Source organism: Gobius niger, assembly GCF_951799975.1.
Source record: "Gobius niger genome assembly, contig: SCAFFOLD_175, whole genome shotgun sequence".
NCBI lineage: Eukaryota > Metazoa > Chordata > Actinopteri > Gobiiformes > Gobiidae > Gobius > Gobius niger.
In genome coordinates this window covers 30,891-40,931 of record NW_027639105.1, presented here as the reverse complement: position 1 = coordinate 40,931, position 10,041 = coordinate 30,891, and the positions used below count along the sequence as shown (strand labels likewise).

The 10,041-nt window shown below is 37.3% G+C and overlaps 2 long non-coding RNA genes across 2 annotated transcripts; both read right to left on the bottom strand.

Annotated features, from left to right (window-relative positions):
• Window positions 1-607: 607 nt before the first annotated feature.
• On the bottom strand, window positions 608-1,787 carry LOC306982887. The gene is made up of 3 exons (XR_013794243.1): window positions 1,715-1,787; window positions 753-828; window positions 608-686 (listed from the first exon to the last, which is right to left on the bottom strand). It is a non-coding gene; the product is annotated as an uncharacterized lncRNA (long non-coding RNA).
• Window positions 1,788-8,434: 6,647 nt separating this feature from the next.
• On the bottom strand, window positions 8,435-9,614 carry LOC306982888. Its single transcript, XR_013794244.1, has 3 exons — window positions 9,542-9,614; window positions 8,580-8,655; window positions 8,435-8,513 (listed from the first exon to the last, which is right to left on the bottom strand). It is a non-coding gene; the product is annotated as an uncharacterized lncRNA (long non-coding RNA).
• Between the last annotated feature and the right edge of the window lie 427 nt (window positions 9,615-10,041).

Genomic DNA, 10,041 nt, shown 5'->3' with positions numbered 1-10,041 from the left:
GACGATGAACAGACACTATTGAACAATGTCATAGTTCTGTATGATTACTGTGTTATTGCATTAAGGGAGACATGAAGGATGTTTTCTAAATGGGGCCTGGACATAACTTATTTTAAAATAGGCTGTATAAAATTTTTATTGTAAAACACAAGCTTAACAATAAAGGGTATGTACATTTTGAATCTCAACAGAAATATTACCTACATCATTGCCTACAACATTGAAAATAAAGTGGAAAATGAATGAATAACAATGCAAACTGTCCACTCAGTGTCCACTTGTTGCTATGACATCACACCATTTAACACACGCATTACCTCTATATTGATATTGATATACATGTATTCATCTTGGTTACCACTAGAGGGCGCACCACTCGTGTAGCTCCAACAAGTTGATGGCGAGCCGCTCACGTTTTTGAAAACCAAAGTAATATTGAGATTTTCGTGTTACAACATCAACAAGCCTACATCTAGCGTAAAGGTGTGCTTTTACCTTGGACTCGGGATTCAGATCGCCGTAAAAAAAAAAAAGGACAACCAACATTATTAACAAAGCTACTTCCGGGCAACATCGCTGGTAAGTCCATGGGATCTGTAACCACATTATAATTATGTTTTCTATGAGTTTTCAAACACCAATGTGATCTCCTCATCAGGGTTTGCCATAAGGTCAGGAGAGACAAACTGTGAAAAACAACAGGGAATAAATAATGTCTCTTTAAAAATAACTTTAACTTTGTTTGTACTTACGACATCAGTGTTCTCCAACACAAGCAAATACCTTTGAGGAGGGCTGGGAATAGGTGGAAACAAGCGCTTAGACACCCTGTAACACAAAAATATGTCATGTTAAAATTAATGCCTTTCCTTTTAGAAAACAAACAACCTTTTTGCTGTCAGATTCATATATAAAGCACAAATTACACATACGCATAGCTGCTCAAAGGGCTCTACAATCAACAATATAAAGAAGCTTAATGAAAGACAAAACGAAGACCCGCATAACAATGTTCTGCAGCTTTGATTTGATTTAAAATTAAAATTTGGGGACTGGGGCAACATCTCAAGGACAGAGGGCAAGAGGAATGCGATGCCTGGGGACCCATCTCTATGAAAGACCCAGAGAAGCATTGTCCAACATCCACCACAGTGCAAGTTGCAGTCTTTGGTGACATCTGGTGGCAAATTTCTCACAGGTTCGAGCGACATGATTATCAAATTGCATGTGTGAAGTACAACAATTTTAATTATATTTGCATGTGATTACACCTTAAAATCAAGATTCAGTTCCCTGCACAGTTAAAAGACGGCTCAAATACAGAATAAACCGCTTAAATTAATGCAAGAATCACATGCATTTCAAAACCTGATTGCCGTGGTCTTCTCTAAACTACAACGTTGGCAAGTATTAAAAACGAAAGACAAAAGGAAAAAGAGCAGTTTACAAAAAGCATCACGGTTCATTGAGTAATCGACCTGCCCTGTCCTGAAATAACTCCAAAATAACCTTCTAACAATGGCATGACTCAATTCTTGATTTGTCTTTCTCTGTTTTGTGACTCACACACACTGAATACGACACCTCCTCCCAGGAAGTCTGTCTTCACTTCAGTTTGTGGTTACATTTTGTGAGCATTACACAGAAAAAGGCAATTTCTTCCCTTTTAGCTGTAAATATGCAGTAGCCCAACAGTAGTTCCTTTGTACAGTACCTGAGACAAACCGGCAGCAGTAGAAGCAGGACGACCAGAGGTATTCCCACGAAAATGACTTTAATTATGTCATTTTTTTGGTGCACTGGCTGTGTTGCCGATAATGCTGTATGAAGGAATAAATAACATGTTACCACAGATGTGTTAAGATAAGATAAGATAGCCTTTATTGATCTCACAAAAATTATTACATTCAGCTCTTAGCAAATAAGTAGGAAATGTGAGGAAATAGTGAATAGTATTATCTTATATACAATGACTACCAAGGACTTTGAGAGGACAAAAACAGTAAATAATAAGTAAACTATAAAATGTTACAGTCAGTGTTAGCAGTGCAGGTTTACATCATAGTGCAAGTGGTTGATAAAGTGACGCAGATAAGTGACGTATATGCAGGGATTATTGCATGTATTCTGCAAGGGGTTATTGTACGTGTTACTTTCGAGCAGGGGTAGGCAACGTCAGGCCCGAGGGCCAAATGCGGCCCTCCAGCATCGATGCTCTGGCCCTCAGGATTATTTGAGTGATTTTGAGGATGATATTATTACACAAATCAGAGGTCAAATGCCTGTTTGAATAAAAATGTGCAAAATACAGGGAAATCTTTCACAATTTCTAAAAACACCTAATTAGGTCATGTATAGGGCTGGGTATCTTTATCCGATATCTATACTAAAATATGTGTTGAACCAGAAAACAGAACAATAATGTGTGGAAGATCTGCACATTTACAATATCGGGTTCATCTCCAATTACAGGAAATGTGTGAAACATGGAGAATAATTTTGGGGGAAATGTGGCTAAAAATAAGGAAAAATTTGGGAAAAATAATAAGAAAAAAAGACTGGGTTAAATGGGGCAAACATTGGGCAAGAAATTGAAAAAAATGAAAGAAAATGGGAAAAACAAATAATTTGATTTGAGCTGAAACAACAAAGTCGCTTCCTTTAATGGAAGTGCTTTTTCCCCCTTTTTTTTTAGATATCAGTAGAATCTAAACTTGTTTTTCCGGTACCAGAGTGGTATTGTTTAACAGTATGGCCATAATCATGTACAGACAATGCTGCCATTTGTAGAAAATGGTGCTTTACTTTGGGCTAACATTGGCAGGTCCAGCCCTTGGTCTTTTTGCAATGAAGAAAATCATCCTCCACCAAGCAAATTTGCCTACCCCTGCTTTAGAGTCTTGTTGTACAGTCTGGCAGCAGTGGGGATGAAGGCCTTACTTTGCACAGGCACAGAAACGACGATGTGTCAAAGGACCCAAATTACTAAAATGCCTTTAACCATGTTACGTTCATGTTCCCTTTCATAAAGTTTGTGTATTTTTTTTAGGTATTGAAAATACAATTGAAAACAATTGTACCATTATCTCAACTGTGACCACTTTTCACTCCCCCCGATTACAGGAGAGGACATTTGAAAGCAATTAGACACACAACTCTCTTTTAGACCTCTGCATTTGCAGTTTAATCGCGATCTGTGTCACACCTCGTCTGTTTGAAATACATTGTCTGTGGAGATACACAGACATCAGGACTCTAAGTAGCTCTACAGTCTAGACTCATGGCTTGGCTTGGCTTTGTTTCATTCCTGTCCTTTGAAATGTATCATCCATCTCTCCTTGTCATGGTAAATAAATTCATTGTTTTTCAGCCATTTTTTGTTAAATGTCTCAAAGCTTATTATTTATTGTTGTCAGACATTATGGGGCAGAATTACTTTCAGTTTCTCCTACAAACACTTAAACCTATACAACCAATCTTAAGGTTTACAAAAGAATGTTAAAAAACCTTTAATAGTTTAGGTACTACAACACCAAATACTGAGCAAAAAGTGAAAAGCCCTCTGTCTGCAGTGTTAAATGTATGTGTATTAGCTTGTTTAATCTTAAGTTTTGAGTTCTGTTGGTTCATGATGTATATTATTCGCATTTGTGTTAGGTTTTTTAGTTATATAGATAAATCAATAATAATCAAGTTCTTCACTTATTATTATTATCAATCAATGAAATAGAACCTTGAAGTGAAAAATGTGTGTAATTAGAGACTTACCGACAGCTTGACTCCAGTCACTCCAGATGTCTGACCCCGAACAATCGTCAATGATCTTAGTTCTTATTCTCACTGTGTAGCTTTGTGTGAGGTCTGCATTCTGCTCAGTGTAGAACCGGTCCTCTTTAACATGCTTAGGCTCTGCATCCTGTTGTCATGAAAATAATGATAAATATCATAAAAACTGATAGGCCTATGAAAATACATCTACAGTAAATATTTATATTTTTTTGGGCACTCAAAAAGCGTCTTTGAGTGTCTAAAAAAGTGCTATACAAATTTGATTATATTAATATTTTTTTTAATTATTATTATTATTATTATTATTATTATTATTATTATTATTATTATTATTATTATTATTATTATTATTATTATTATTATTAAGTAAATAAGTGAAACTATACCTGGTCTCTTATTTTAACTTGATATTCCAAGCAATGATCTGGGCACTTGTTTCGACACTGAGGCCGGTCCCACGTAATATGCAAGTTACTGCCGTTGAATGATGCTTGGACGTTTGGTGGTGGAGGAAGAAACTAACACACACACACACACACACACACACACACACACACACACACACACACACACACACACGCACACGCACACGCACACACACAAGGTAAGGTATAAGAGACATTTCACTCCAAAATTGCATTAAAAAAAGGTGAACACAGTTTTGTCTGTGCCACCATAGCCTCAGTAGAAATATCTTACAACGGTCTCGACTCTTACTTTAGGATCCTTGCGTTCCTCTGCAGGGGCGTCCGTAATGGCAGCGTCCAGCCCTAAACGGAATAGTGATGATTCAGTATCATCAAGAACGTGCATCCATATGTGGGATGAAATGGGGCATCCTATAAATTCAGCTACTCCATTCCCTCCAACACCAGTCAGTAATTTTTCACTGTTCCTTCCTTGGATCAAGACCTGCCATTTTGTATATTCTCTGAAGTTGCTTACAATTTTCTGTGGGATTGAAAAGTATTAAATTCACTTGCCGTAAGCTTACAATATATGCACTCCAAGCTTTGACCATCTTTGTAGTGTGCTCATGTTGTTGTGCTTATAAACCTATGTGAGATGTTACCTACCTCTGTATGTGCACCCAAAAAACGGCAAACAGAATAATATGAGTCGAAGGAAACACGACTTTGTCATTTTCATCCTTGAAACGTCTGACACAAAAAAAACAGACAAAAAGCAATAAGAAAATATATTTCCTGCCTTAACTTCCCCTTTTTATGAAATGAAGTTGAACGAGTTTTAGAAAGCAGGACTGTTTTATTCATTATAACATCAAACACTAATGTACAATGATAGATTATTAAGAATTAGAAATGACAACAATGCATTATTAAACATGAACTAATATTTAGATTTATAACAAACAACTTTAAATGTCGCATGTGTGAACTGAACTATTACAAAATCAATATTAGGCTGTAGTTTGCCATGTGTCGTAGATGTAGAGAACACTTTCGTTAAGCTTACCTGCTGCTTCCCCTGCTTTCTGTCACTGACTGTGGTAGACTTATATATGTGTAAGGCAAGTTATCCATTTCAGTGGAAAGACGAAGCATGATGTCATGATTACTCTTTGTTTCTTAGAAAGAGGAGGAGTAAAGTGAAGTAAGTTTGGGGAAGGAAGAGGGAGCAATCGCCCACCAAGCTGTTTATTCAAATCAACTCTATACTTCACTCATACTCTCCATGTGTGAAACCATTACAGAGACAATAATATGAATAATATAGGCATTTTCAAATTATGGGCAATAACCTGTTCCTGCACTTCCCACCCCTGAAAATAAAAAATATATATAAAAAATAATGCTGTGAAACCAAAAAAATGAGTAAATCAAGTGCTACATGATAAGAGACAGGTCATTTCAGATAATATTTTTGGAGTTTTTACACCATTGTTCCCGACCCTATTTTCACACCTTTGTGCAATTAAAAAGAATATTTCCAATATATCTATAAATAATTTACTTGCAAATTCCAAAGAAACAGAGAATAGACTTCAATAATCTGCAGATCTTATATGAAAAATTACAACTATTTGTTAATATATATATATTTTTTAACTCTCTGTCCCTTGTGTGTTTTGTGTCATTGGTCTTATTTGTAAGGTTAAAAAAAGATGTGAAGAAATATTTGTCTGGTCTGATGAGACCAGGTTAAAAGCCTAATCCTGGGAAATATAAAGAAGGATGTCTATTCATCACTAAGAGCAAAAAAATGACTTTAAAATGTAACTTTATACTGAGGGTCATTTTGAAATGTCATTGGTGTCATGGCTGTTTGCATACATTTTTTCTGGGTTCACAGCTAAAACTATACAACTTTACTGTGATACACCAGCTTTGTTCAGGAATTACATAGAAATACTAAAGAAAAAGGAACCATTGATAGCAATTCGTCACTGGTGTTAAGGCCATGAATGGAGGCATCTGATGCAAAGTTACAGGCGTTACACTTTTGTCACTGGTCAATGTGGACAGTTTGCATAACAATGCAAATTGTCCACTCATTCAGCTTAATTTAACGTATAATTCTCCCTTATTTTAATAAAATACTTTTCTTAGACAAAATGGCTATTGTTTAATTTCCTAAATGCAAAATTGTTTGCATTATTGCCTTATGTTTGTCATTAAAATAGTTTTAACACAACAAAAATCTTAAATTAGCCTATAAGAAAGTGGAAAAATACCCAAGCTGTCCCTTATAACTGATTGTAATGCTAAGAGGATATTGAACATGTTCTGGTGATTTTTATGTGAAAATATTGCACTTTATTATTTATATTTTTGGGGACAGAAAATGCCCATATCTTGTAAGCCTGTGTTGTCTCTCAAAGCCCTACACTGTAGTCATGACACATTCACTCAATGCCAGGTGGTGGTAAGCTACATAGTCACAACTGCCCTGGGGTAGACTGATGGAAGTGAGGCTTCCAATCTGCGCCATCTGCCCCTCCGACCACCACCAACAGATCAGCAGCACCAACAAATCTCTCACTCACACACCACATACACCCAATGACCGTCTGCATCTGTGGGAGTAAGTACTGTTTCTGAACTCCATTCTTTGTTAAACTACACTTTCAGCAACATCATTGACAACAGTGCACAACATAGCAGCCTTCTGAAAGTCAGCATCAGCCCTGTTTGCTGGAGGAATTCTTGATGTTTGTGGCACATCCAGATCGTTGTGCAGATCATCGTGCTGGTGGAAACAAAATCACGGATAATCGGCTTGATTAAGAGCATCATAACGCTTTAGTGGAACCGTCCTTTTTTGTGTGAGTAATTTAACTGAGACTAGACAGCAGGCCCGCCTTAATGTACCCATAGGCCTCGGGGCTTAAACAGAATTGTAGGCCTCCACCCCCCCTCAGCACAAACCCTAGCCCTAACTCTAACCTATAACCCTAACCCTAAATCCCACAAAAACCCTAACCCTGCTGCTCCTACATGCATCCCTCTGGGCCAGGTATGCGGGCCGACTCCAGGTACACCCTGACTATGGTAGGCCCCTGGGCTCCAGCCCCTGCCAGCCCGTTTGATAAGGTGGCTCTGCTAGACAGTGATACAGCAGTGCATTACAGGCATCTTCCACCTGTAGCTTGGGAGCTAGAGTCCCTCGTCAGCCCCTTCCCCTTTGCTCCACAGTACGATCGATTTTGGTGAAACAAATTATATTTTTAGTATAGTATAGTATAGTATAGTATATTTCTTTTCACATTTTGCACCAAATGATTAAATTTCCGAACACATTGCCCCTATAATCTGCAGATATTTAGTGAAATATATATCCTCACAAAGCACATACCAGGTAAAACATTTCACCATAAGAACTTGTTTAATAAATATTGTGATAACATCGTAAATCGCAATTATTTTGTTAAGAAAAATGTCAATATTGTCTCATGCCTGTTTCCAATAAACCTTTAAGCAGCAAAGTTTTTTCTTTCTTCCAAATTTCTTCCTGAATGATCTTGTGCATGCCGAATAGGCTCTAATTGGGGTTATCTGATTTTTATCTTATTTTTTATTTACCATGCTTTGATGGACGATGAACAGACACTATTGAACAATGTCATAGTTCTGTATGATTACTGTGTTTTTGCATTAAGGGAGACATGAAGGATGTTTTCTAAATGGGGCCTGGACATAACTTATTTCAAAATAGGCTGTATAAAAGCTTAACAATAAAGGGTATGTACATTTTGAATCTCAACAGAAATATTACCTACATCATTGCCTACGACATTGAAAATAAAGTGGAAAATGAATGAATAACAATGCAAACTGTCCCTTCAGTGTCCACTTGTTGCTATGACATCACACCATTTAACACACGCATTACCTCTATATTGATATTGATATACATGTATTCCTCTTGGTTACCACTAGAGGGCGCACCACTCGTGTAGCTCCAACAAGTTGATGGCGAGCCGCTCACGTTTTTGAAAACCAAAGTAATATTGAGATTTTCGTGTTACAACATCAACAAGCCTACATCTAGCGTAAAGGTGTGCATTTACCTTGGACTCGGGATTCAGATCGCCGTAAAAAAAAAAAAAAGGACAACCAACATTATTAACAAAGCTACTTCCGGGCAACATCGCTGGTAAGTCCATGGGATCTGTAACCACATTATAATTATGTTTTCTATGAGTTTTCAAACACCAATGTGATCTCCTCATCAGGGTTTGCCATAAGGTCAGGAGAGACAAACTGTGAAAAACAACAGGGAATAAATAATGTCTCTTTAAAAATAACTTTAACTTTGTTTGTACTTACGACATCAGTGTTCTCCAACACAAGCAAATACCTTTGAGGAGGGCTGGGAATAGGTGGAAACAAGCGCTTAGACACCCTGTAACACAAAAATATGTCATGTTAAAATTAATGCCTTTCCTTTTAGAAAACAAACAACCTTTTTGCTGTCAGATTCATATATAAAGCACAAATTACACATACGCATAGCTGCTCAAAGGGCTCTACAATCAACAATATAAAGAAGCTTAATGAAAGACAAAACGAAGACCCGCATAACAATGTTCTGCAGCTTTGATTTGATTTAAAATTAAAATTTGGGGACTGGGGCAACATCTCAAGGACAGAGGGCAAGAGGAATGCGATGCCTGGGGACCCATCTCTATGAAAGACCCAGAGAAGCATTGTCCAACATCCACCACAGTGCAAGTTGCAGTCTTTGGTGACATCTGGTGGCAAATTTCTCACAGGTTCGAGCGACATGATTATCAAATTGCATGTGTGAAGTACAACAATTTTAATTATATTTGCATGTGATTACACCTTAAAATCAAGATTCAGTTCCCTGCACAGTTAAAAGACGGCTCAAATACAGAATAAACCGCTTAAATTAATGCAAGAATCACATGCATTTCAAAACCTGATTGCCGTGGTCTTCTCTAAACTACAACGTTGGCAAGTATTAAAAACGAAAGACAAAAGGAAAAAGAGCAGTTTACAAAAAGCATCACGGTTCATTGAGTAATCGACCTGCCCTGTCCTGAAATAACTCCAAAATAACCTTCTAACAATGGCATGACTCAATTCTTGATTTGTCTTTCTCTGTTTTGTGACTCACACACACTGAATACGACACCTCCTCCCAGGAAGTCTGTCTTCACTTCAGTTTGTGGTTACATTTTGTGAGCATTACACAGAAAAAGGCAATTTCTTCCCTTTTAGCTGTAAATATGCAGTAGCCCAACAGTAGTTCCTTTGTACAGTACCTGAGACAAACCGGCAGCAGTAGAAGCAGGACGACCAGAGGTATTCCCACGAAAATGACTTTAATTATGTCATTTTTTTGGTGCACTGGCTGTGTTGCCGATAATGCTGTATGAAGGAATAAATAACATGTTACCACAGATGTGTTAAGATAAGATAAGATAGCCTTTATTGATCTCACAAAAATTATTACATTCAGCTCTTAGCAAATAAGTAGGAAATGTGAGGAAATAGTGAATAGTATTATCTTATATACAATGACTACCAAGGACTTTGAGAGGACAAAAACAGTAAATAATAAGTAAACTATAAAATGTTACAGTCAGTGTTAGCAGTGCAGGTTTACATCATAGTGCAAGTGGTTGATAAAGTGACGCAGATAAGTGACGTATATGCAGGGATTATTGCATGTATTCTGCAAGGGGTTATTGTACGTGTTACTTTCGAGCAGGGGTAGGCAACGTCAGGCCCGAGGGCCAAATGCGGCCCTCCAGCATCGATG